The sequence below is a fragment of the Salmo salar genome, chromosome 25 (genome assembly GCF_965601325.2).
Source record: "Salmo salar chromosome 25, fSalSal1, whole genome shotgun sequence".
In the NCBI taxonomy this organism is placed as follows: Eukaryota; Metazoa; Chordata; class Actinopteri; order Salmoniformes; family Salmonidae; genus Salmo; species Salmo salar.
The window spans coordinates 8,246,677-8,271,457 of record NC_138315.1 but is presented as its reverse complement, the minus strand read 5'-3'; the positions used below and the strand labels follow the sequence as shown (position 1 = coordinate 8,271,457).

At 42.6% G+C, this 24,781-nt stretch overlaps 1 pseudogene; it reads left to right on the top strand.

Annotated features, from left to right (window-relative positions):
- The first annotated feature begins 489 nt into the window (after positions 1–489).
- Positions 490–23,647, top strand: LOC145864111 (uncharacterized; annotated as a pseudogene).
- Positions 23,648–24,781: the final 1,134 nt, after the last annotated feature.

The following is a 24,781-nucleotide window of genomic DNA, read 5'->3' as shown; positions in this document are numbered from 1 at the left end:
ATACCAATTAGCCTACATGAGTATACTGTAAAAATGACCTATTTTACTTCACTGTCGCAACACTTATGACACTACCTGTGATGTGGAGAAAAAAAAAACGTACCATTGAACTCGGCTTCGAAAAGCAGCTTATACATTTTAAACTTGACTGCTGCTTTTCTTTGCTGAGGCAGCCTCTTCAGTGTTCGCACCAGGCTCATGGCAAAGAGGGTCTCTTCATCCTCCTTCATGTGAGCATCAGGTTGGGCTGCATCCCTCTCGACGGCTTGGAGGAGCCTCTGCTGAAATGAATTCAGTGGGTCTGGGGGCTGGTACCTCTGACGCCTGGTGTGACGTTGTTCCTCTTCGTTTCTCTTTCTGTTTCTCTCCTCGTTTGTCTCCATGGCCACATCCTGTTCAACGAGGTCCTCAGTGGTCACTTCCGTGAGGTTCATAATAATCTCAGGTGGTCCTAGATCCAGAGGTGCTTTCTCCATTTCATCGTCTTCCATGGCTGCACCGGTGGTGGTCATACTTGTGGATGATGTAGACGTTGTAGAGGGTCTCGCTGCACCGGTGGAGGCGATGGTCGCACTTGTAGATGACGTTGAGGGTCTTGATGCACCGGTGGCGACAACACTTGTGGATGACGTAGTAGAGGGTCTGGCTGTAAAATTGCCACTCGTTGCCATAGGCACAATAAATGGATCCAGAAAAGAAAGACTGTGGCAGAAGCACCAAGGCTGCTGGCCTGAAGCTGCTGACCCAGACCTCTTCTTCTCTTTCTCTGCCCTTCTCTCTCTCTGATACCTGTCCCTGAGTCCTCTCCACTTCCTCCTAAAATCTTCTTCTACATAGACATTAGCATGATAAGCCAAACCATTACCTAGCATAACTATAGTTATTAGATAGCTATCATGAACATGTCACCTACTGCACACACACACACACACACACGGTTATCTGACCAAATTATCAGTGGTACAGTAGTATCTACCATTTCTATTACTATTTATCTGACATACACACTCACACTCTTTCAAACATGATTATTTGGTAAAGTTATCAGGAGTAGTAACTAGCATAATTTATGACTTTTTTTCACACACACACCTCATTGGCTAGGTTAGCAAGCGAGGTTAGCAAGCGAGGTTAGCAAGCGAGGTTAGCTAGCTAGCTAATGTTAACTAGCCACATCTAGCACAACTTCACTACTAAACTGACCTGGCAATCCTACTATCGTGGACACTTGTCTCCAAGCAGCGTTTTTTGTGTTTATATCCCTGTAGCTGTCAGCAGTTGTGTCAAAAAGACACGGTTTTGAGGATACTGCGAAAATCATCTCCTCCATGTGTCCAACTGCATGCGACCATCTGCAAAAGATACCTGCATCAGTATAGTTGCCTAGCTGCGCAAAATGTTATGCAGCAGTGATGCAATGACGTAGTCGGTGTGTTCGAAGTGTTAAAGGCAAGGACTATGATAAATGGCTATGCATATTTCACAACAATAACATTATATTTGATCCACTTATGTTCAAAAGTGCCTATTTGTTGTGAAAATTATGTTCTACAGAATATTATTATATTTTATTTCCCTCCATGTCCATTCAATGAATATCCTATTAAGTATTTCAACAGTGATTGGGTTAGGCCTATTTGTATTTATTTGGAATTATATAATGTGCTTTTCAAGTAATATTCAGATTGTAGACTAGCCATAAACAAAATATGGTAATATTGTAACTTAAAGGGATACTTCTGGATTTTGTCAATGAGGCCCTTTATCTACTTCCCCAGTCATATCAAATCAACCTTTATTGGTCGCATACACAGATTTTCAGATGTTAGTGCAGGTGCAGCAAATTGCTTGTGTTTCTAGCTCCAAGTGTGCAGTAATACCTAGCAATAAATAAAACAAATACACACCTAATTCAGAAGAATGTAATGTTCTATAGCATGAGCCATGACTAGATACAGTATATACATATAAAGTGGGTGAAACAGTATGCAAACATTATTAAAGTGACCAGTGTTCAATGGCTCTATGTACATAGGGGAGCATTCTCTAAGGTGCAGGGTAGAGTACTGGGTGGTAACCGGCTAGAACAGTGACTAAGGATCAGGGCAGGGTACTGGTGAAACTAGTGGTGAAGCTGTTTCTCAGTCCCAGTTTTGATGCACTTGAACTGTCTCCGTCTTTTAGATGGTAGCGGGGTGAACAGGCCATGGCTCGGGTGGCTGAGATCCTTGATGATCTTCTTGGCCTTCCTGTTACACCGGGTGCTGTAGATATCTTGGAGGGCAGGAAGTGTGCCCCTGGTGATTTGTTGGGCTGACTGCACCACCCTCTGGAGAGTCCTGCGGTTGCAGACGGTGCATTTGCCGTACCAGGCAATGACACAGCCCGACATGATGGTTTCAATGGTGCATCTGTAGAAGTTTGTGAGGTCTTAGGAGCCAAGCCAAATTTCTTTGGCCTCCTGAGGTTGAAGAGGCGCTATTGCGCCTTCTTCACTATGCTGTCTGTGTAAAGGGACCATTTCAGGTTGTCAGGGATTTGCATGCCGAGGAACTTGAAGCTTTTGACCCTCTCGACTGCGGCCCTGATGAACACATTGATTAAAAAAATTATGTCTCTGCGTGCAGTTTGAAGGAAGCTGTTAACTTGCCAAAATCCTGAAGTATCCCATTAAATTCTATTGAGTCATGGTTGTTCCTCCGTAAGCCAAACTGTTGCCTAATTGTTGATCCATGTTGCCTTATTTGACTATTATCACTATAGAAAGTCAATTAAACTCATTGATTTGATCATAGAAGTAATAAAACCCAGACAATAGCATATTTAGAAGTGTAGTTAAAGTTTTTGGAATCTGGAACACTGTCCATAAACTTGGAAATCTCTCAAAACGTTTGGCTCATAAATCTACTTGGCCTACAAGAAATGCCTTCCTCTGGTGTTGGTCACATGTCTTGCAACGCACCTGAGAGATATCTAGACTTGAGAGACTTCACTGAGTAGACACAGGGTAGAGCATTGAAAAACTCGAGTTTAGTTGTAGAGGACTTGTTTCACTACATTAGCAAAAATAGTTGTTTTTTTTGTTTAATGATTTTGATATAATTCCAATGCAATATCACCATACCTGTTTTTCAGGGTTAAACCACAAATTGTCCTTCAGGCCAATGTTGGGTTTTAGATAAATCTTTCATAACAAACCACATAAAACAAATGTATAAAAAATAAACCTGAAATATCACATTTACATAAGGATTCAGAACAAGCTTGGCACACCTGTATTTGGGGAGTTTCTCCCAAATCAATTTATAACATTTTTGACATGCGTTTTTCTGGATTTTTTGGTTGTTATTCTGTCTCTCACTGTTCAAATAAACCTACCATTAAAATTATAGAATGATCATTTCTTTGTCAGTGGGCAAACGTACAAAATCAGCAGGGGATCAAATACTTTTTCCCCCTCACTGTACAATGAATTAATATTGTGGTCTGCTCTCCAAGGCTGGACTTTGGTTTGATCTTCACCTATAATCAGCTAAATTAGAGAGACAAACCATCATAATTCTGCACATTCTTTCCTGGCTTCACATTAACTTCTGCCCACTTGTGTGTTTGTGAGTTCTTAAGCTAAAACTACAACACCAAATATTTGGATTCTATGAGCGCTGGCTTTGTCTGTACCAGTAACAGTGGAGTATCCTGTGGTTGTCCCTCCTCTCTTGATGGTGGAGAGGACTCAAAGGACAGCATCAACAGGGACCGGTCCCCTGGGCAATCAACACTGACAAGAGAGGCCAGGACTTGACTTCCGATTCAGTAAGGATGAGTTTAAGGGAACTTTACCCACCGTAGGCTGTGAGTACACATACGTGATGTAAAACTGTGTCATTGGTAGTACTATGGTTGCTGCAAGTGTATTGGTATCATGTTAATGGCTATTTCAGCATTATGGTCATAGTGCTATGTGCCAAAGCTATGTGCATATTTGCCTGGCATTTTCTTTCAGATGTGCAATTTTTGCATTTTTCTGGAACTTGTTTTTTCATATACCGTAGTAGTATCTCATTTCAAAACCACAAGCTAAGTTGTCTCTCTGGTATATTTTTGTCATGAAAATGTTTTGCTATGCTGTTTTGCTAAAAATGTATTTATTTCATAAGGTTGCCAAAGTAATTGCTTATAATTTCCTGTATGTATCAGGGGATGTGCATTACGTTTCAGTAACATTTTAATACTGTCACTGGGCTCTACCGCAGAGATCTGGTTGAAGAAAGTTGCCTCATAGGGTAGGTTACTGTATGTCTTTATTCTACCTGGTGTCACAGTATATTCTGTCTCCCCCAGGTGCCTACCTCACCCAGGTGGTATGTCTGAATGATGTCACACTTCACTTTGAGATCTGGGATAATCCGGAGGAGCCCACGACGCACTGGTGGTGTACGATATCAGCAAACAGGTAAAACTAACACGCACATGCACAAATGCACATAAACACACACTGGATGTAGATTGCTTATACCTAATGCATGCCCTGTGTGTGTGTGCACGTTTACGTGCATTCGTGTGTGTGTGCACGCGTGGGTGTGTGTATTTAGGAGAGCTTCATAAGGTCCCAGCTGTGGCTTAGGGAGCTGGAGAAGCATTGTATTCCAGGTTCCATCGGGATGGTTCTACTAGGGAACAAGGGGGACCTTTCAGAGCTGCGCCAGGTGACATTACAGGTACTGTACTCACTGTATACAACAACACACACACACAAATACATGTACACACTCTTGCATAGTCACACTTGCACCCACCCTCATAACACACCCACATACACTGTACATGTAACAGCACACAAACACATTCACACAGAATATAGGGAGACTGTAGGGAGTCATACATATGTCCCACGGGGATATTGACTGCATTCCTATATGATGACCATTCTGACATAATCATCCCTCTCCCATCCCACAAACCTATACACATTGTACTGTACTTTCACAATGGTCACCATGTGACAGCAATGCAACTTCCCACTCATATTCGATTACTATTTTATCCTCTCTATTTATTTCATAGGAAGGACATAGTCTTGCCATTGACCGAGGCTTGCTTTTTATGGAGACCTTGGCCAAGTCAGGGAATCAAGTCAGTGAACTGATGCTGGCTATTGGTAAGTAGTTGTGCATCTGTAAGAATCATCATATTATAATATTTCTCCATTTCTGTTCTTTGATATTCAAAATTGCGACATAAAACATTTTCTCACAGCTTTACATGTGTAGGTATGAAGATACACCACTAGAGAGCAGCAGATACAGACAGAAACATATATTATCCATATTTCTTCTAATGGAACATTTAGTCGATACAGAAGAAAAGTGAGAAAGCAGCAATGTTTGGTGAGAAATATAGATGGATGCGGTGTGTGTGATCCCTCTCTGTCAGCCCGCACGGTGTGATTCAGCAGCAAGTCAGTCTGATAGAGTGGCAGGAGACAGTTAGTGAACCTGCACTACTCTGAAAACCTACATTAGCCACTGGCAATCTGTTGCCCCTCCATTGGACCCTTATGTGTGTTCTATGTGGATAGGTGTATAGGTGTGTGTGTATGTGTTTGTGTGTTGTTATTAAAGGAGATGATAAGATTACAGACCGAATGGAACTGCAGTTCCCCATGACCTTTTAGTTTGATCACCCAAATGTGAAATCCTTAAGGAAAGAGGAGAAACTATGTTCAAAGATTTAAGGTTAACCAAAATCAAACATTTCCTTACTTATGTACAGTGCATTCGTAAATATTCAGACCCCTTCTCTTTTCCACATTTGTGACTCGTTTCAGGAAACTAGGCGTATGTCGCGCGTCACTGCTTCACAGGAGTGCCATTTGAACGTAAACTTTTTTTAATCAAAATGCGTTTTGGGGCAGAAATGCCTTCTGGAACTTTCATGTGCCTTAATAACAAACTTGTATGCCATCTGTAAATACGAATAAAATTGTTAAATTATGAGCCTAGTAGGTTTAGCCACGGAAAAAGTCAGCAACCTTCCCGCTAGACATGAGTGGGCTGGATATGCCAAGAGATGAGTTCGGATTGGTCTGTCATGTAGCACACTTCTGTCTACAACATGAGCTGGTCAGTATGTGTAGGTATTCAGCTTTTTTGAAAGATATCACGTTGTAGAACTGCATAAGTGTTGATCTTCGCTTTCTGGATGACCGAGTTTTGAAATCAGTGGAAATAGAGTGTGATAGCTGAGGAGATGGAGAAAATTCTGCCGTTTGATTGCAAATATGCAGACAGATTTGAAAAGAGAACAGACAGAAGGCTGTTGTATAAAACACCTGTCTCCGGATTACATCTTCAAACTAAGGGCAACCATGGTATCTGTGACAGAGAGGGAGAAGCGTCCATCTATGTATACGGGTAAGATAGTCTAGCTAGCTACCATTTCAGATATTACACATTTCTAATTTTGTTAGAAAGTCGTTTTCATTTCAAATTAAAGTGTATTGTTAGCTGGCTGGCTAGCTAGCTAAAGTTACATGTATGATCTGTGTAGTAATATTATTAATATCTCAGAGCCATTTGCATTGCTAGTTATAGCCTAATGTTAGCTAGCTAATTCATGAAGGGTAATAACATTGAGTTGGGATTATGGTTCATTGTTTAGCCAGCAACTCCAGATTAAATTTAGGGACACACCCGCAGTATAAGCCAGCCTTTAGTCTTGAAATCTTTGATTGTTTAGCACATAGCCTCACATGTGAATCCTGAAAGAGATGTGTGGGGCTAAACTTAAGAGGGCGTGAACAATGCTGAATGGGTGTAGACAAAGAAGAGCTCTCCAGTAGGTATCAAAACATTCAAGCGCCATTTTCTCTAAAGTGAGGTTACAAGTTTATCAATTTTCAAAGCAGAATTACTTTACCATTGTTCCTCAACTATAGTGTATGAAATACCATTTTGTAACTCTGAGTCTCTACTTTTATCCAAAGTAAAAAACACCTTTTCAAATTTTGCTACATAAGACCGAATCAAGTCGGTCGGTCACATTTTGTTACGTTACAGCCTTATTCTAAAATGGATTAAACAAATGTTTTTCCTCATCAATCTACACACAATACCCCATGATGTCAAAGTGAAAACAGGTTTTTAGAAAGGTTTGCAAATGTATTAAAAATATAAAACAGAAATACCTTATTAAATATTCAGACCCTTTGCTGACACTCAAAATTTAATCTATCAAATGTATTTATAAAGCCCTTTTTACATCAACCAATGTCAAAGTGCTATACAGAGACCCAGCCTAAAACCCCAAACAGCAAGCAATGCAGATGTAGAAGCACGGTGGCTAGGAAAAACTCCCTAGAAAGGCAGGAACCTAGAAAAACACCTAGAGAAGAACCAGGCTCTGAGGGGTGGCCAGTTCTCTTCTGGCTGTGCCGGGTGGAGATTATAACAGTACATGGCCAAGATGTTCAAACGTTCATAGCTGACCAGCAGGTCAAATAATAATAATCACAAGCCTAGCCCCCCAACACAAACTATTGCAGCATAAATACTGAAGGCTGAGACAGGAGGGGTCGGGAGCCACAGCATATAACCCCACCAATTTTGCCAAAGCACAGCCCCCACACCACCAGAGGGATATCTTCAAACCACCAACTTACCACCCTGAGACAAGGCCGAGTATAGTTCACAAAGATCTTCCCCACGGCACGAACCCGAGGGGGGTGCCAACCCGGACAGGAAGATCACGTCAGTGACTCAACCCTCTCAAGTGATGCACCCCTCCTAGGGACAGCATGGAAGAGCACCAGTAAGCCAGTGACTCAGCCCCCGTAATGGGTTAGAGGCAGAGAATCCCAGTGGAGAGAGAGGAACCGGCCAGGCAGAGACAGCAAGGGCGGTTTGTCGATCCAGTGCCTTTCTCTTCACCTTCACACCCTTGGGCCAGACTACACACAATCATAGGACCTACTGAAGAGATGAGTCTTCAATAAACACTTAAATGTCAAGACTGAGTCTGCGTCTCTCACATGGATAGAGCGACCATTCCATAAAAATGGAGCTCTATAGGAGAAAGCCCTGCCTCCAGCTGTTTGTTTAGAAATTCTAGGGACAATAAGGAGGCCTGCGTCTTGTGACCGTAGCGTACGTGTAGGTATGTACGGCAGGACCAAATCACAAAGATGGGTAGGAGCAAGCCCATATAATGCTTTGTAGGTTAGCAGTAAAACCTTGAAATCAGCCCTAAGAAGCCAGTGTAGAGAGGCTAGTACTGAAGTAATCTGATCACAATTTTTGGTTCTAGTTTAGCACTAACTCTAGTTTATTAGGTGCTTTATCTGGGTAGCCAGAAAGTAGAGCATTGCAGTAGTCTAATCTAGAAGTGACAAAAGGATGGATTCATTTTTCTGCATCATTTTTGGACAGAAAGTTTCAGATTTTTCCATGTTACATAGATGGAAAAAAGCTGTCCTTGAAACAGTCTTGATATGTTTGTCAAAAGAGAGATCAGGGCCTAGAGTTACGCCAAGGTTCTTTCACAGTTTTATTTGAGACGACTGCACAACCATCAAGATTAATTGTCAGATCCAACAGAAGATATCTTTGTTTCTTGGGACCTAGAACTAGCATCTCTGTTTTGTCTGAGTTTAAAAGTTAACAAAACTGTTAAAAGTTAACATCCACTTCCTTATGTCTGAAACACAGGCTTCCAGGGAGGGCAATTTTGGGCCTTCACCATGTTTCATCGAAATGTACAGCTGTGTATCGTCTCCATAGCAGTGAAAGTTAACATTATGTTTCCGAATGACATCACTAAGAGGTAAAATATACAGTGAAAACAATAGTGGTCCTAAAACGGAACCTTGTTCCTGTTGTACAGACTCAGGACAACTGAGCTTTGGAGAAATACGCAGATTTAAAGAGGAGTTCGTCATTTCCTTTCTAATAATCATGATCTTTTCGTCAAAGAAGTTCATGAATTTATCACTGCTGAAGTGAAAGCCATTCTCTCTTGGGGAATGATGCTTTTTAGTTAGCTTTACGACAGTGTCAAAAGACATTTTGAATTGTTCTTATTCTCCTCAATTAAGTTTGAAAAATAGGATGATCGAGCAGCAGTGAGGAATCTTTGATACTGCACGTTACTGTCTTTCCAAGCTAGTCAGAAGACTTCCAGTTTGGTGTAGCGCCATTTCCGTTCCAATTTTCTGGAAGCTTGCTTCAGGGCTAGTTTTTTATGACAAATGTTTTTTGTTTTTAGGGGTGCAACTGCATCTAGGGTATTACGCAAGGTTAAATTTAGTTCCTCAGTTAGGTGGTTAACCGATTTTTGTACTCTGACATCCTTGTGTAGGTGGAGGGTGTCTGGAAGGGCATCTAGGAATCTTTGGGTTGTTTGAGAATTTATAGCACAGCTTTTGATGATCCTTGGTTGGGGTCTGAGCAGATTATTTGTTGCGATTGCAAACATAATAAAAATGGTGGTCCGATAGTCCAGGATTATGAGGAAAAACTTTAAGAGCCACAATATGTATTCCACGGGTGTAACGAGGGTCGTATGAAGGGGACCAAGGCGCAGCATGTAGAGTGCTCATACTTTACTTTAATGAAAACACTTAAACAAAAACAACAAAACGACAGCCATCAGTTCCGTCAGGTATACTAACAAAACGGAAAACAACTACCCACACCAACACAGGAAAAACAGGCTGCCTAAGTATGGCTTCCAATCAGAGACAACGATAGACAGCTGCCTCTGATTGGAAACCATACCTGACCACAACATAGAAAACAAAAACATAGAATGCCCACCCACCTATCACACCCTGACCTAACTAACCAGAGAAAACACAGCTCTCCTAGGTCAGAGCGTGACAACGGGACAAAACTAGGTCCAGAGTATGACTGTGGCAGTGAGTAGGTCCGTAGAAATGTTGGACAAAACCCACTGAGTCGATGATGGCTCCGAAAGCCTTTTGGAGTGGGTCTGTGGACTTTTCCATGTGAATATTAAAGTTACCAAAAATTTTAATATTATCTGCCATGACTACAAGGTCCGATAGGAGTTCAGGGAACTCAGTGAGGAAGGCTGTATGTGGTCCAGGAGGCCTGTAAACAGTAGCTATAAAAAGTGATTGAGTAGGCTGCATAGATTTCATGACTAGAAGCTCAAAGACAAAATGCAGTCTTTTTTTTGTAAATTGAAATTTGCTATTGTAAATGTTAGCAACACCTCCGTCTTTGCGGGATGCGCGGGGGATATGGTCACTAGTGTAACCAGGATGAGAGGCCTCATTTAACACAGTAAATTCATCAGGCTTAGGCCATGTTTTAGTCAGGCCAATCACATCAAGATTATGATCAGTGATTAGTTCATTGATTATAACTGCCTTGGAAGTGAGGGATGTAACTAAGTAGCCCTATCTCTTTCAATAATGACAGGAATGGAGCAGGTCTTTATTCCAGTGAGATTGCTAAGGCGAACACCGCCATGTTGAGTTTTGCCCAACCTAGATCGAGGCACAGACACGGTCTCAATGGGGATAGCTGAGCTGACTACACTGACTGTGCCAGTGGCAGACTCCACTAAGCTGGCAGGCTGGCTAAAAGCCTGCTGCCTGGCCTGATAACAGCCTGCTGCCTGGCCTGCACCCTATCTCATTGTGGAGCTAGAGGAGTTAGAGCCCTGTCTATGTTCATAGATAAGATGAGAGCACCCCTCCATCTAGGATGGAGTCCGTCACTCCTCAGCATGCCAAGCTTGGTCCTGTTTGTGGGTGAGTCCCAGAAAGAGGGCCAATTATCAACAAATTCTATATTTTGGGAGGGGCAGAAAACAGTTTTCAACCACCGATTGAGTTGTAAGACTCTGCTGTTGAGCTCATCACTCTGCCTAACTGGGAGGTGGCCAGAGACAATTACTCGATGCCAACACATCTTTCTAGCTGATTTACACGCTGAAGATATGTTGCGCTTGGTGACCTCTGACTGTTTCATCCTAACATCGTTGGGGCCAACGTGGATAACAATATCCCTATACTCGCTACACTCGCCAGTTTTAGCCTTAGTTAGCACCATCTTCAGGTTAGCCTTAACGTCGGTAGCCCTGCCCCCTGGTAAACAGTGTATGATCACTGGATGATTCTTTTTAAGTCTAATACTGTGGGTAATGGAGTCCTCAATGACTAGAGTTTTCAATTTGTCAGAGCTAATGGTGGGAGGCTTCGGCGTCTCAGACCCCGTAACGGGTGGAGGAGAGACCAGAGAAGGTTTGGCCTCTGACTCCGACTCGTTGCTTAATGGGGAGAACTAGGTTGAAAGTTTCTGTTGGCTGAATGAGCGACACCGGTTGAGCATTCCAACAGCATTTCCTTTCAGAAGCCATGAGAAAATTGTCCGGCTGCGGGGAAAGTGCGAGGTGATTTATACTACTATCTGTACTTATTGGTGGCACCAACGCTGTTTCATCCTTTCCTACACTTAAATTGCCCTTGCCTAACGATTGCGTCTGAAGCTGGGCTTGTAGCACGGCTATCCTCACCAAAAGTCGATCATTCTCCTGTATATTATTAGTACAGTGACTGCAATTAGAAGGCATAATGTTAATGTTACTACTTAGCTTCGGCTGGTGGAGGTGCTGTAGAACCATGTCCAGATAAAGCATTCGGAGTGAATAAGTTTAATGAAAAAAGTTGAGCGAGGGAAATAATGTAAACATAAAACGGTAAAAACCGTCAACTTGGCAGTTAGCAAAGTAACATTAGCAAGAAACAGCTCAGCAGCATGTAAACAAGTCCACAAGTTGTGACCGGAAATGACGTCAGAATCTGCTGATTGAGCTCAGATGCATCCTGTTTCCATTGATCATCCTTGAGATGTTTCTACAACTTGATTGGAGTCCACCTGTGGTAAATTCAAATGGACATGTTTGGAAAGGCACACACCTGTCTATATAATGTCCTACAGTTGACAGTGCATGTCAGAGCAAAAACCAAGCCATGAGGTCAAAGGAATTGTCCATAGAGCTCCGAGACAGGATTGTGTTGAGGCACAGATTTGGGGAAGGGTACCAAAAAATGTCTGCAGTATTGAAGGTCTCCAAGAACACAGTGGTCTCCATCAATCTTAAATGGAAGAAGTTTGGAACCACCAAGACTCTTCCTAGAGCTGGCTGCCCAGCCAAACCAAGCAATCGGGGAGAAGGGCCTTAGTCAGGGAGGTGACCAAGAACCCAATGTTCACTTTGACAGAGCTCCAGAGTTCCTGTGTGGTGATGGGAAAACCTTCCAGAAGGACAACCATCTCTGCAGCACTCCACCAATCAGGCCTTAATGGTAGAGTGACCAGACGGAAGCTAGAAGCCACTCCTTAGTAAAAGGCACATGACAGCCCGCTTGGAATTGCTAAAAGGCACCTAAAGGATGCTCAGACCATGAGAAACAAGATTCGCTGGTCTGATGAAACCAAGATTGAACTCTTTGGCCTGAATGCCAAGCGTCATGTCTGGAGGAGACCTGGCACCATCCATACAGTTAAGTATGGTGGTGGCAGCATCATGCTGTGGGGATGATTTTCAGTGGCAGCGACTGGGAGACTAGTCAGGATCGAGGGAAAGATGAACAGAGGGAAGTACAGAGAAAACCTTGATAAAAACCTATTCCCTGTGGACCTCAGACTGCGGCGAAGGTTTACCTTCCAACAGGACTATGACCGTAAGTACAAAGCCAAGACAAAACAGGAGTGGCTTTGGGACAAGTCTCTGAATGTCCTTGATTGGCCCAGCCAGAGCCCGGAATTGAACCCGATCTAAAGAAATGTAGGGCCTTCCTCTGACACCGCCTGGTATAGAGGTCCTGGATGGCAGGAAGCTTGGCCCCAGTGATGTACTGGACCGTACGCACTACCCTCTGTAGTGCCTTGCGGTCGGAGGCCGAGCAGTTGCCATACCAGGCAGTGATGCAACCCCTCAGGATGCTCTTCGTGATGCAGCTGTAAAACATTTTGAGGATCTGAGGACCCATGCCAAATATTTTCAGTCTCCTGAGGGGGAATAGGTTTTTATCATGCCCTCTTCACAACTGTCTTGGTGTGCTTGGACCATGTTAGTTTGTTGGTGATGTTGACGCCAAGGAACCTGAAGCTCTCAACCTGCTCCACTACAGCCCCATGCTCAGTCCTCCTTTTCCTGTAGTCCACAATAATCTCCTTTGTCTTTATCACGTTGAGGGAGAGGTTGCTGTCCTTGCATCACAAGGTCAGGTCTCTGACCTACTCCCTATAGGCTGTCTCATCATTGTCGGTGATCAGGCCTACCACTGTTGTGTCATCAGCAAACTTAATGATGGTGTTGGAGTCATGCCTGGCCGTGCAGTCATGAGTGAACAAGGAGTATAGGAGGGGACTGAACACGCAACCCTGAGGGGCCCACGTGTTGAGGATCAGCGTGGCGAATGTGTTGCTACCTACCCTTACCACCTGGTGGCGGCCCGTCAGGAAGTTCAGGATCCAGTTGCAGAGGGAGGTGTTTAGTCCCAGGGTTCTTAGCTTCGTGATGAGCTTTGAGGGCACTATGGTGTTGAACACTGAGTCAATGAATAGCATTCTCACATAGGTGTTCCTTTTGTCCAGGTGGGAAGGGCAGCAATGGAGTGCAATAGAGATTGCATCATCTGTGGATCTGTTGGTGTGATAGGCAAATTAGAGAGGGTCTAGGTGTTAAAGGGATGATAGTGTTGATGTGAGCGATGACCATCCATTCAAAGCATTTCATGGCTACAGACGTGAGTGCTACGGGTCGGTAGTCATTTAGGTAGGTTACCTTAGTGTTCTTGGGCACAGGGACTATGGTGGTTTGCTTGAAACATGTTGGTATTACAGACTCAGACAGGGAGAGGTTGAAAATGTCAGTGAAGACACTTGCCAGTTGGTCTGCGCATCCTCGGAGTACACGTCCTGGTAATCCGTCTGGCCCAGCAGCCTTGTGAATGTTGTCCTGTTTAAAGGTCTTACTCACATCGGCTGCGGAGAGCGTGATCACACAGTCGTCCAGAACAGCGGATGCTCTCATGCATGTTTCAGTGTTACTTGCATCGAAGCGTGCATAGAAGTTATTTAGCTCGTCTGGTAGTCTCGTGTCATTGGGCAGCTCTCGGCTGTGCTTCCCTTTGTAGTCTGTCATAGTTTGCAAGCCCTGCCACATCCGACGAGCGTAGGAGCCAATGTAGTACGATTTGATCTTTGTCCTGTATTGACCCTTTGCCTGTTTGATGGTTCGTCGGAGGGCATAGTGGGATTTCTTATAAGCTTCTGGGTTAGAGTCCCGCTCCTTGAAAGCGGTAGCTCTACCTTTAGCTCACTGCGAATGTTGCTTGTAATCCATGGCTTCTGGTTGGGGTATGTACGTACAGTCACTGCGGGGACAACATCCTCGATGCACTTATTGATAAAGCCAGTGACTGATGTGGTGTACTCCTCAATGCTATCGGAAAAATCCCAGAACATATTCCAGTCTGTGCAAGCAAAACAGTCCTGTAGTTTAGCATCTGCTTCACCTGACCAGTTTATAGACCGAGTCACTAGTGCTTCCTGTTGAAAATTTAGCTTGTAAGCAGGAATCAGGAGGATAGAGTTATGGTCAGATTTGCCAAATGGAGGGCGAGGGAGAGCTTTGCATGTGTCTCTGTGTGTGGAGTAAAGGTGGTCTAGATCTTTTTTCCCTCTGGTTGCACATTTAACATGCTGATAGAAATTAGGTAAAACTGATTTAAGTTTCCCTGCATTAAAGTCCCCGGCCACTAGGAGCGCCGCCTCTGGATGAGTGTTTTCCTGTTTGCTTAGTGCGGAAAACAACTCATTGAGTGTGGTTTTAGTGCTAGCCTTGGTCTGTGGTGGTATGTAGACAGCTACGAAAAATACAAATGAAAACTCTCTAGGTAGATAGTGTGGTCTATACAGTGAGGGAAAAAACTATTTGATCCCCTGCTGATTTTGCACGTTTGCCCACTGACAAAGAAATGATCAGTATATAATTTTAATGGTAGGTTTATTTGAACAGTGAGAGACAGAATAACAACAAAAAATCCAGAAAAACACATGTCAAAAATGTTACAAAATGATTTGCATTTTAATGAGGGAAATAAGTATTTGACCCCCTCTGCAAAACATGACTTAGTACTTGGTGGCAAAACCCTTGTTGGCAATCACAGAGGTCAGACGTTTCTTGTAGTTGGCCACCAGGTTTGCACACATCTCAGGAGGGATTTTGTCCCACTCCTCTTTGCAGATCTTCTCCAAGTCATTAAGGTTTCGAGGCTGACGTTTGGCAACTCGAACCTTCAGCTCCCTCCACAGATTTTCTATGGGATTAAGGTCTGGAGACTGACTAAGCCACTCCAGGACCTTAATGAGCTTCTTCTTGAGCCACTCCTTTGTTGCCTTGGCCGTGTGTTTTGGGTCATTGTCATGCTGAAATACCCATCCACGACCCATTTTCAATGCCCTGGCTGAGGGAAGGAGGTTCTCACCCAAGATTTGATGGTACCTGGCCCCGTCCATCGTCCCTTTGATGCAGTGAAGTTGTCCTGTCCCCTTAGCAGAAAAAGACCCCCAAAGCATAATGTTTCCACCTCCATGTTTGACGGTGGGGATGGTGTTCTTGGGGTCATAGGCAGCATTCCTCCTCCTCCAAACACGGTGAGTTGAGTTGATGCCAAAGAGCTCCATTTTGGTCTCATCTGACCACAACACTTTCACCCAGTTGTCCTCTGAATCATTCAGATGTTCATTGGCAAACTTCAGACGGGCATGTATATGTGCTTTCTTGAGCAGGGGGACCTTGCGGGCGCTGCAGGATTTCAGTCCTTCACAGCATAGTTTTCTTGGTGACTATGGTCCCAGCTGCCTTGAGATCATTGACAAGATCCTCCCGTGTTGTTCTGGGCTGATTCCTCACCGTTCTCATGATCAATGCAACTCCACGAGGTGAGATCTTGCATGGAGCCCCAGGCTGAGGGAGATTGACAGTTCTTTTGTGTTTCTTCCATTTGCGAATAATCGCACCAACTGTTGTCACCTTCTCACCAAGCTGCTTGGCGATGGTCTTGTAGCCCATTCCAGCCTTGTGTAGGTCTACAATCTTGTCCCTGACATCCTTGGAGAGCTCTTTGGTCTTGGCCATGGTGGAGAGTTTGGAATCTGATTGATTGATTGCTTCTGTGGACAGGTGTCTTTTATACAGGTAACAAACTGAGATTAGGAGCACTCCCTTTAAGAGTGTGCTCCTAATCTCAGCTCGTTACCTGTATAAAAGACACCTGTGAGCCAGAAATCGTTCTGATTGAGAGGGGGTCAAATACTTATTTCCCTCATTAAAATGCAAATCAATTTATAACATTTTTAACATGCGTTTTTCTGGATTTTTTTGTTGTTATTCTGTCTCTCACTGTTCAAATAAACCTACCATTAAAATTATAGACTGATCATTTCTTTGTCAGTGGGAAAACGTACAAAATCAGCAGGGGATCAAATACTTTTTTCCCTCACTGTAGCTTATCATGAGATAATCTACCTCAGGCGAGCAAAACCCTGAGCCTTCTTTACATATCATGCACCAGCTATTGTTTACAAATATGCATAGGCCCCCGTCCCGTGTCTTACCAGACGCTGCTGTTCTGTCCTGCCGATAGAGTGTATAACCTGCCAGCTGTATGTTCTTCATGTTCTCGTTCAACCACGACTCGGTGAAACAAAAGATATTACAGTTTTTAATGTCCCGCCAGTAGGATATACGTGCTTTCAGTTCGTCCCATTTATTTTCCTGAAAGTTAGCTAGCAGAATGGACAGCAAGGGCAGATTAGGCACTCATCTCCTGATCCTCACAAGGCATCCTGATCTCTTTCCGCAAAACCAACATTTCGTTTTGGGCCTGGTCGGGTGTCCGTAGCATGTCCCTCACGTCCGACTCATTGAAGAAGAACTCCTTGTCCAATGTGGTGTGAGTAATCCCAGTTCTGATGTCCAGAGGCTCTTTTAGGTCATGAGAGACGGTAGCAGCAACATTATGTACAAAAGAAGTTACCAACAACGTGAAAAAACAAACAAAATAGCATGGTTGGCTAAGAGCCGATAAGACGGCAGCCCTACCCTCTGGCGCCATCTTCCACTTGATGACCGAAGCGCGTTATGTAAATGTAATATATCCGTTTCTTATTTTTAAGACGTTTTTGCTTTGTCATTATAGGGTATTGTGTGTAGATTGTTGAGGGAAAAAACTATTTAATACATTTTAGAATAAGGCTTTAAAGTCACAAAATGTGGAAAAAGTGAAGGGGTCTGAATACTTTCCGAATGCACTGTATGTAGCAGTGTAAATATTTAAGTTTGTTTTATTTTATAAATTTGCCCAAAATTCTAAAAACCTGTTTTTGCTTTGTCATTATGGGATATTGTGCGCAGAGTGATGAGGGGGGGAAAACTATTTAATACATTTTAGAATGAGGCTGTAACGTAAAAATTTTTGGAAAAGGTGAAAGGGTCTGAACACTTTCCGAATGCACTGTAGCTGCATATTTTTATACTGAAATGGAACACTAAAGATAATTGAGGCTTGATAAGGCACCAATCGTATCTTTGACCTTGACTGGCCATGGACATACCTCGTAACCAGACTCTAAAACGTACCATCTGAAAAAGAGAAGGGTTATGGCATAAACCACCAAAAAATACATATTTTGAGTATGGTACTGTGTAACTGCTAATGCCAAGTCAACAGACAGTGCTCAACCATAATCGTCAGGGAGAGGAACCAATATTAAAAGAATATAGCCTCTCTGATGTTCATAACAGAAATGCAACGACCAAGTTGAGCCAGACAAAAAAGTTTCCATTTGTTGACAATGCTAATCTCGGATGGCGTCAGTATGAATTTGACTGAGCATACTTTGAGGCTTAAAGACCCAGTGCAGTCAATATATTTTCCTGTATTTTATATCATATTGTACAACAGCTGATGAAACTAACACTGTGAAAGTCTGAAAAGATTTGACCAGTGTCATTAGCTAATAGTTGTTGGTTGAAAATACAATTTACACAGGACCTTTTTAATCAGCAAGTTGCATGGGCAGGACGTTCGGATTTCCATTGTTACATCACCATACGGTAAATTGGTTAATAGACTAATAACAACGAGAGTTCCAAACCTCTCTGCCAATAACAGCTAGTTTTCAGTTTCCCCCTCCCCACTCAGACCACTCCCAGACAGTCCTAGCAAAATTCTGGTTTGAGAAATAGTTTTTTTGCTAGAAAGTTATTTTCTCCCATTTTAATAGTAATCTATTACAGTACCTAATACAAACGGCTGCATTGGGCCTTTAAATAAAAAATGGCACTATCTGGATACATGTAAGCTCCGTGAGTCAGATGTTCAACTGATACCAATTAGATACAGTGTCTCTCTGTACATCCAGAGCCAAGCCCATGGGAACATCCTGAGGGAGCTGGGTGGGTTGTATTCGTTATGGCACATGAGCCTCTGTCAAATGAAATGCATGTGTGTGTCAAAAATGTATACAATGACACAAACTGCCTGTGTGTGAAAGTTTCAGTGTTTATGTACTGTATGTACTATACACATGAGTGTGTTTGTGTGTGTACTGATTGTGTCGATGTGCTTGTGTGGGTTAGAGTGTGAATCTGTTTTCTTTCGAGTGGCACTCTACAGCCATAGGAGACATTGACAGATGTACTTGAATCCAAGGAAAGTTTGTGTGTGTGTTTGTGCATGTGTGTGCGTGCGTGCGTGCAAAGAGAGCCTGTTCATCGTTATGTTTTACTGGCATCAGTCTATATTCTATGATGTTAGAAGTGCATTCCCTCCCACACGGTCCCACCACTTTGTATCAACTCCATCTTTTCCAATGTTTGTGCTTTTATTTGTTCTCCTGTCTTCTCAAGACACTCAAGCAGTATTTTCTCCCAGGATCGTTCCAAGTTTCCAGCAGAGGGCTGCATCTTATTTTTTGCTGATTGAAGACATGGGATTTCTGTCGAAAGAAAGATATGGGATTTAAATATAGAATATGGGATTTAGTTGACAGAGAACAAGCTTCTGAAGCGCCAAAGGGACTGCTGGGTTATGTTCATTAGGGCACGCAATGTCAAATGTAAAAATTATAATTTTGCAATGGAAAACAAAAATGAGCATTTCTTATTGGAAAACTCCAGGTAGTGCCTCCTTGTTTCAGTCCGTTTCTTCCATTTTGTGCCTAATAAGCACGGCCCTGGTCTTCATTGTGTTTAAGCACTTGAGATAGAATCTATTTGAAGCCAGGGGCCATTTCTGAATGCTGATTTCATTGAGGCTGGAAAGGTACACATATTAATGACAATCTAAATGCGTTTTGTGAAATATTCATTTTTATACACCGCTAAAATTATCCTTGTCAGCAATAGCCTTGAGGCACAAAGTTATTTTCCCCATATTTTTGTATTACGAGTATGATTACATTTTGTTCCTCTCCATTACAGACTGGCTCGAGGTAATGTTTGCCGTTAAGGATCTAAGATTCAATCAGATCCGCCTTATCCCACGATAACCGACAAACTGCATAGAAAATTATTGTTTTTGTTCAGGCAATGTCGGGGGAGTAACTGTGTTGGAGCTGTCAAATCAGTGAACGGTTGTTCTTGTGGTCATTGTCACAAAGCCAACCCATCCCACACGTGTTAGAAGTTCAGAAAAAGAAAGTGTAGGCTATATACAAATAATGACACTCAAATTGAAAAACAATCAAGAAAATAAGTATTTATATCAGCCTAATCGAGGTGTAGATTCCAACAAATATTCCAGTGTTCGAACTTGTAACACGGCTGCATGGGATTTCTACTAATGCTACTCGGTGTATCCAACCACAATGTCCGTGATAGGTATAGGCGTAACAGGGAAATTACACTATCACAGATAATTTGGATAGCCATGCTAGTGTCACCCTCATGTGGGTGCTTGCAAGCACCTAGGTAGTGCAATGTATCAACAGCCAATCCAGTAAGGGCTGAAAGCTATAGTGAGCTTCGATAGGGAATATTGCAGAGTATTTGCATAAAGTTCAGCTTTCCCCAATTTATGTCCAGCCCTGTTCACGCTTCACGATTCATTCACAATTAATACAAAAATTGGTTTATTTTAAATATTTACACTACCGTTCAAAAGTTTGGGGTCACTTAGAAATGTCCTTGTTTTCGAAAGAAAAACACATTTTTTGTTCATTAAAATAACATCAAATTGATCAGAAATACATTGTAGACATTGTTAATGTTGTAAATTACTATTGTAGCTGGAAACTGCAGATTTTTATTGGAATATCTACGTAGGCGTACAGAGGCCCATTATCAGCAACCATCACTCTTGTGTTCCAATGGAACATTGTGTTAGCTAATCCAAGTTTATCATTATCAAGGCTAAATGATCATTAGAAACCCCTTTTGCAATTATGTTAGCACAGCTGAAAACTCTAATTAACGAAGCAATAAAACTGGCCTTCTTTAGACAAGTTGAATATCTGGAGCATCAGCATTTGTGTGTTCGATTACAGGCTCAACATGGCCAGAAACAAAGTACTTTCTTCTGAAACTCATCAGTCTAGTTTGAGAAACAGACGCCTCACAAGTCCTCAACAGGCAGCTTAATTAAATAGTACCCGCAAAACACCAGTCTCAACAACAGTAAAAAGACGACACCGGGATGCTGGCCTTCTATGCAGAGTTCCTCTGTCCAGTGCCTGTGTTCTTTTGCCCATCTTAATCTTTTCTTTTTATTGCCCAGTGTGAGATATGGCTTTTTCTTTGCAACTCTGCCTAGAAGGCCAGCATCACGGAGTCACCTCTTCACTGTTGACGTTGAGACTGGTGTTTTGCGGGTACTATTTAATGAAGCTGCCAGTTGAGGAGTTGTGAGGCATCTTTTTCTCAAACTAGACACTCTAATGTACTTGTCCTCTTGCTCAGTTGGGCACCGGGGCCTCCCAACCCTCTTTTTATTCTGGTTAGAGACAGTTTGCGCTGTTCTGTGAAGGGAGTAGTACACAGCGTTGTACGAGATCTTCAGATTCTTGGCAATTTCTCGCATGGAATAGACTTCATTTTTCAGAACAAGAATAGACTGATGTGTTTCAGAAGAAAGTCTTTGTTTCTGGCCATTTTGAGCCTGTAATTAAACCCACAAATGCTGATACTCAACTAGTCTAAAGAAGGCCAGTTGTATTGCTTCTTTAATCAGCAGAACAGTTTTCAGCTGTGCTAACATAATTGCAAAAGGGTTTTCTAATGATCAATTAGTCTTTTAAAATGATAAATTTGGATTAGCTCACACAACGTGCCATTGGAACACAGGAGTGATGGTTGCTGATAATGGGCTTCTGTACACCTATGTAGATATTCCATAAAGAAATATGCCGTATCCAGCTACAATAGTCATTTACAACATTAACAATGTCTACACTGTATTTCTGATAATTTTGATGTTTATTTTAATGGACAAAAAATGTTGACCCCAAACTTTTGAACGGTAGTGTGTGTGTGTGTGTTTATATATATATATATTTATATTATACCGTGCATGCGGAAACTATTCAGACTTTTGACTTCTTCCACATTTTTTTATGTTATAGCTTTATTCTAAAATTCATTAAATAGTTATTTTTCTCATCAATCTACACACAATTCACCCCATAAGCAAAAACAGGTTTTTAGACATTTTTGCAAATGTCTTAAAACTAAAAAATGAAATATCACATTTACACAGGTATTCAGACCCTTTACTCAGTACTTTGTTGAAACACCTTTGGCAGCGATTACTGCCTCAAATTTTTCTTTGGTATGATGCTACAAGCTTGGCACACCTGTATTTGAGGAGTTTCTCCCATTCTTCTCTGCAGTTCCTCTCAAGCTTTGTCAGGTTGGATGAGAAGAGAATCGTACAACCATTGGTTATCTCACTACACCCCCATATGCCATGTCTTAAAATATGCAGACAGATGGATTAAAAGTATGTTTACAGTACATTGTAATACTTCTGACAGACAACTTTCTAGCTCCGCCCACAACTTCCGTACTTCATAGCATTCCCAGAAAGCATGGACTATTGAGTCATTATTAGTTTTACACTTAAGACATGACTCTGCCATTGTGCTTCAGAATTTGTGAATGTTGTCGCTATACATTAGCTCATGCTGGATTAAGTGTACATTTTTGCTTACTGTAATTTCGGTAGTTATGCTCCAGCTTTCTCTCTAGCTTGTGCCAACATCAGTTCTTTTTAAGTAAAGTTTCCAATAGTTTATATTTTTTTTCGAAGAGATTGTCAGTTGGATATGCTCTCTGCAAGGTTTTGTTTATCTTCCCTATCATATGAACATCCTTTTCTGACTCAAATTTGATTTCCTCAATATTGCTCTGATGTCCAAAAGATTTTTAATCTGAATTTTGTGATATGTATCTTAAGTTTATTTATTTAACCTTTATTTAACTAGGCAAGTCTAGTTGCATGTATTTGAAACTATCTACACTGAAAGTGTTGGTCCCATGTTTCATGAGCTGAAAAAAAACGTTCCCAGACATTTACCATTCGCACAAAAAGCGTATTTCTCTCAAATGTTGCGCACAAATTTGTTTACATTCCTGTTAGTGCGCATTTCTCCTTTGCCAAGACAATCCATCCACCTGACAGGTGTGGCATATCAAGAAGCTGATTTAACAGCATGATCATTACACAGGTGCACATTGTGCTGGTGACAACAACAACAAAAAACCACTAAAATGTGCAGTTTTGTCACACAACACAATGCCACAGATGTCTGAAGATTTGAGGGAGTGTGCAATTGACATTCTGACTGCAGGGATATCCACCACAGCTTTTGCCAGAGAACTGAATGTTCATTTCAAAACCATAAGCCAAAGTTGTTTTAGAGAATTTGATAGTAAGTCCAACCGGCCTCACAACCACAGACAACGTGTAACCATGCCAGTCCAGGACCTCCACATCTGGATTCTTCACCTGCGGGATCGTATGCACAAACTGTCTGAAAGCATTTCAGGGAAGCACATCTGCGTGACTGCAATTCAGTGTCATAACCGACTTCAGTGGGGAAATTCTCACCTTCGATGGCCACTGGCACACTGGGGAAGTGTGCTCTTCATGGATGAATCCCAGTTTCAACTGTACCGGACAGATGGAACACAGTATGTCTGGCGTCCGGTGGGCGAGTGGTTTGTTGATGTCAACATTGTGAACAGAGTGCCACATGGTGGCCTTTGGGTTATGGTATGGGCAGGCATAAGCTAAGGACAATGAACACAATTGCATTTTATTGTCCGGGGTTCAGGAGCGGACTGGTCACCCCTGCTGATGTGCGAGAACCTGTTGCGCCAGCTGAGGCACGGGAAGCTGTCAAGTCAGCTGGGGCGCAAGAACCTGACAGATCGGTTGAGACAGGGGAGCCTGGCAATCCGGCTGAGGCATGAGAACATGACGAGCTGGTGGATGCAGGGGAGCCTGGTGATCCAGCTAAGGCATGAAATCCCGACAAGCTGGCTGAGGCATGTGAGCCTGACGAGCCGGCTGAAGCAGGGAAGCCTGGAGATATGGTCGGCATGAGAGCCTGTAGCAGTTCCCGGACCTGACGTCATTACTCCCTGATGCTTCCCTTAGGTGAGGTGTTATTCTGTAATGTGTGTGCTGAGAGTCGGGAAGCAAGTTCAGGGAGTGAGTGTTTAAATAAATAAAAGAAACACGAACCACAAACAACGCACTGACATGAACACAGAGTCAATAACACCTGAGGAAAGAACCAAGGGGTGTGACAGATATAGGGAAGATAATCAAGGAGGTGATGGAGTCCAGGTGAGCGTCAAGAGGCGCAGGTGCGCGAGACGGTGGTGACAGGTGTGCGGGATAATCAGCAGCCTGATGACCTAGAGGCCGGAGAGTGAGTAGACGTGACATTAATCCACTTTACAAAGGGTGTAGAGCCTAATTGGCATACATAAGCAGCACATGAGTTTCAAGTTTGCGGAAGATAATATTCACCATAAAATGCACCTTTAGAATAAAAACATTACATGCATAATTGCATTTGCGGTCACTTTTGACTTTCACGATACTGGAACATTCGTGCTTATAGCCTACTACCATGTGCTCTTTGCTGTGCTTATAATGTGAAGAAATAGGCTTATAGTTTATCAGCATTTTAAGCTAAACTTTCTGTTTTGTCAGCCTCATTGCTTAAACAAATTTTTGACGCTAGTGGTTGTATTAATTTGGGATCTATCCCATCCCACAACTGTCCCAGACTATGTTTGGAATATTTATTTATGGCACAGACAAAGTCAACTTTTGTACTGTGGGGGATAATAGATTGACATACTAATTTTGTTGGCTGACGAAAAGTACATGTGGACAGTTCTTCTAATATCTTCAATATGAATAAGGACGCGCCCAGTTGCATCCCAGATGTGTCTGTCTTGTGTCTGTCTTTACTTGTAGCCTGTGAGAAAGACCCAATCACATGACGGAGAGCCATTTGAGAGAAGTGCTTGGAGCATGCAGACAGGAGAAGGGAATTATAATTATTATATTCAGCCCAAGGGCACAACCGCCACTGGCCACAAAAGGCATGTCTTTTTTTAGGGGGCATTATGGCCACACAAAGGGGATGCCGCCGGGAAATTCGAGGCATTATCAAGTGCTTGTCAAATTGTGAGTGAGAGACTCATGAAGTGTGTACAGCCT